Source organism: Sorex fumeus, unplaced genomic scaffold (genome assembly GCF_029834395.1).
Source record: "Sorex fumeus unplaced genomic scaffold, SorFum_2.1 ptg000054l, whole genome shotgun sequence".
In the NCBI taxonomy this organism is placed as follows: domain Eukaryota; kingdom Metazoa; phylum Chordata; class Mammalia; order Eulipotyphla; family Soricidae; genus Sorex; species Sorex fumeus.
This window is the reverse complement of record NW_026606111.1, coordinates 32,030,027-32,034,268: the sequence shown is the minus strand read 5'-3', so window position 1 is coordinate 32,034,268 and position 4,242 is coordinate 32,030,027.

Genomic DNA, 4,242 nt, shown 5'->3' with positions numbered 1-4,242 from the left:
CCCCTTAAATATATTTTACAGGGGAAAGATTGAAGGACTTCGGCAAGTCATTTCATACTTTAAAGTGTTAGGAAGCAGTTGTTAACCAACTTCTCAGAAGTGGAAAAGGAGTATGTTTTAAAGACAATGTGGACCAATCTCCCTTTCCCAGAGGGAGACTGGTTGTGAACTCCGATTCCTTTCCAGTTATTAATATTTGTGTGAATCATAGCAGAAGTTGCACTAGAAGAGGTGAGCGAAATGTGAAGGAGGAGGAGGAGGAGGAAGAGGAGACCAATGGCATCCCCCAATATGTATACAGGTTGAGTTTTCTTCTTGTTCAAATATTTTTTATGTTCTTAATACTTAATTTTTTCACACTACCACTTAATTTTCTTGGCCTGATTCTGAATTATTGGTTTATTATATTGTTTTAAATGTTTTCTTTAAAGTTTTGAATACTTTCAGTAAGTTTAAACTATGTAGTACTGGGGCTGGAGAGATAGTATAGTGGGTAGTGTGCTTGCTTTGCATGACCCAGATTTGATCCCTGGCATCTATATACTCTACTTAGGCCAGCCAGGAGTGATATCTGATCCTTGAGCAGAGAGCCACAGGAAACTCTTGAGTACTACCTGGTCTCTCCCCAAAACAAAACAAAACAAAACAAAGCCTAACCAATGAGTATTTAATGAAAAGTACTGCAATCAGCAAAGAATTGTTACATTTTAAAAAGTTTTATTTTGCAAAATGTATTTGATTTTAACCTGATTTTTTTTATCAATACAATAAAATTATATTTGGCACTATATAGGCAAAATCTTTTTATATTGTTTTGAGAATTTAATCATTACTAAGAACTTATTAAAAATTAGTTCAGTCATTAATATTTAATTTAATGACTAAGAATTTATTGTTAGTAAGTCTATAATAACTTCTCAGGACTATCTTATGTAAAACAGTTCACATCATTGTATAAAGCTGTATTAGAGACATATCTATTATATTATATGTGATTGTGCTTTTGACCTCTTTTAAAGTTAATATTTGTCTTTAGAGAATCTACCACAGTGATACAAAAGCAGTATAATATTTGAGGACAAGAGTTCAATTTCAGGTTCAAGTATGTGGCAGCTATGTGGTGACTTTACACAGTGGACCAAGTTTCTCTGAGCTCAAATTTGTACCAGGTGAGAGGTGAATAAAATTTCCTGTCTAAAATGGTTTATTTACTTAATTATTTTTTAAATTTAATTTTATTTTACGTCTTAAATGGTTTATTTATTTACTTATTTTCTTAGCTTAGTTTTATTTTTATCTGTGTTAAATGGTTTATATAATGTATTACTGCTGTGTGCTTTGTAAGAAGCACTTTTTAAGAAACAACGAATTTTAAAGTGTGCTTTGTAAGAGGTTCTATGTTAGAATTAGAATAAAAATAGGCAAGTGATATGAAGAAGGTCAAAGGTTGCACAATTTAGTGCCTAGCAATTAGAAAGCCAACAAATGCAGGTTTGCATTCCATTTTGGAAAAACGGATTATTTGATAAAAAAAAACCAACCAAACAAACAAAAAACAACCTCCAAGTAGATCCAGAAGTAAAGGGAAATAAGCAAACCAGTTAACAGTAAATTGTTAAGTACTTATTTATAAAGATTTGAAGTGAATCATTATTTTACTTCTCTGGACTGACTTGCTGTGGGAGTTCTGACTATTGCCAACATAAGACCCTAGAAGGCTGTAATAGAATTGATTCCTTATGAGTAGTTATCTCTTCCACGAGTCAGCTGCTCTGCTGAGGGAGATGGGATTATATTTTTTAATTAATGTTAATTTTAATTAACACTTAGTTTCTCACATGATCAAGCAAATACGATTTCCCTGCATTTTGAATTTCTCATTATTTTCTCTAAATCTATATTGATTTTCCCCCCTCAAATATCCTACAAATGACTGCTGTTTATTTTAAGTAAGTATTTTGTCTCATCTGAAACCTAGCTGGAAGAACGTGCAGAGAGATGTCAGGATAAATAGCAATTAAAATTTTTTTACATTAGCTTTTTTTTTTTTGGTAATCCTACTTTCTCCTAGAAAGTTTAGAAGGTAATGAACTTCCTTCAGTATATCTTTTTCTTGAGTGTTAATTAAAAAATCTTTTAGCAGAAATCTATTATTTTTAGCCATGTTTCTATGAACAATATATTGTTATACAAGGTATATATTTTTGCAGTTTTTGCTCTTGCCTTTAATTTAGAAAAAAATTACAAAGATAATTTATAGCATTATAATCCTCACAATAATTATTATTGTCATGGTTACAAGATGTGAAACTCAAGAAACAATAGGAGTTAGGGTTCTAACTGTGGTAGCCATTAAGTTTTAGAATCAAATGAAGTTAGTTTTGGGGCTAGGCTCTGTGAGCTAAATATTAATACCACATCAGTGATGGATCAGATAAATATTAAGACCTGGAAAAATAGCTGTTTCAATAGATTATTTTGCATATAAGTAGCAAAAAGTGGTTTCGAGTACCTAGTAACTGGGTTTGAAAGTCTTCTTTTGCAAAGCAGGAGTTTTCGGATTTCAGTGAAGATTGTGTATCAAATGTAAATCAGGTTTCCACTCTGCAAAGCCACCACTATTGTGTGATTCAATGTTCCTCTAAAGTCCAGTGCATGGCACGTACAGACCAGATTATTTTGTTAATGGTAGTTCTTTGGGCTCATTGTATCTTCCAGAAGTTTCAGATCATGCCTATAATTAAGGACAGCTTGAAAAGTGAGCTTTTGTATATTTAGAAGAACCTAGGAAGAGACTCAAAATTTTCAGTGTGTCTATATTAGCCAAATCTTTATACAATCTGGGGTTGGAGTGATAATGCAACGGTGAGGCTTCTATGTGGCCGACCCTGGGTGGATTCCTTGTATCCATATGGTCCCCGAAGCCCCATCAGGAGTAACCCCTGAACATTGCTGGGTGTGGCCCCAAAATATAAAAAATCTTTATACACTCTATAGCTATTTACATAAGCATAATAAGGGAATGAAATGAGCGTGTAATATAAGAAAGCACCAGACTAAAGGAGGCTTTGGAACTCTTTTGGTTTATTACCAAGGCTAAGTAGCTTTGCATAAGGTGGAAGCCAGGAGAATAAAAGATACTATACATAACTTGCTTCTTTTATTTTCATAAGATGATTTAATGAGAAAAGATACATGCTTGCTGCACTTAAAAAGTTTTTGTTTGCTTTTGTTTTTTATTTTCTAGTTTTTTATTTTGGGGATACACCTAGCATTGCTCATCACTCCTGGTTGTGCTTGGGGGAGCAAATGTGGTGATGGGGATTGAACCTGGTTCAGTTATATGCAAGGCAAAAGCCCTTTACTTACTGTACTATTTCTCCAGACCCTTATTCTACTTAAAAAAATGAAACAGAGGAATATAAAAGTATTGAAAATCTTATGCTATTTCTTCTTTTACCTCTCTTAGTTGGGTTGAGCATATAACTCTGAACATTTTTCTAAGTCATACAGAGATATATGTACATGAATATTACAAATAGAAGAAGTGAAATTACTCTATATTGTTTATTCTATTTTGTGACATTTAAAGACATTTATTTTGAAGAAGTTTCCTCAGGGGACACGCAGAAAAAAACCATTCTTCTTTCTTACGTTTTTTGAGCACACATGGCAGTGCTAGGCGCTTTATGACACTCTGTGCTGTTGTTGCTCAGGGTACTGCCTGGATTGATCAAACCCCCAAAGATCAAACGTGCTCAGTCTGTTGAGCTGTCTCTCCTGCAAAACCTCTTTCTTTTCAAGACATATATTTCATAGTTTCTATAACAATGTTTAAATTTATTTTGTCATTTCTCCTTTTGATGGCTATTTAGGTCATTTGAAATTTTCCCCTAAAGACTGGAGAGATAGTATCAGAGGTAGGGTATTTGCTCTGCATGAGATTGACCATGCTATTCGGGTCTCCCAAAGAGGAATTGAAAGAGCTATGCTTGGAATATCACGTTTCACTCAAATGAGAGAAAGAATCCGGAGTTCCAACATCCGTCCACGATCAAGAATCAGGGACGTTGTCTAATTTGCCAGGGTGTCAAAACTCAGATGGGCTGGTCACGTAATGAGATTTAAAGATGACCGCTGGACTAGAGCTGTTACCGACTGGATTCCACGGGCTGTCAAAAGACCGCGTGGCCGCCCACCTACCAGATGGTCAGACTTCTTCGTCAAGATCATGAACGATCG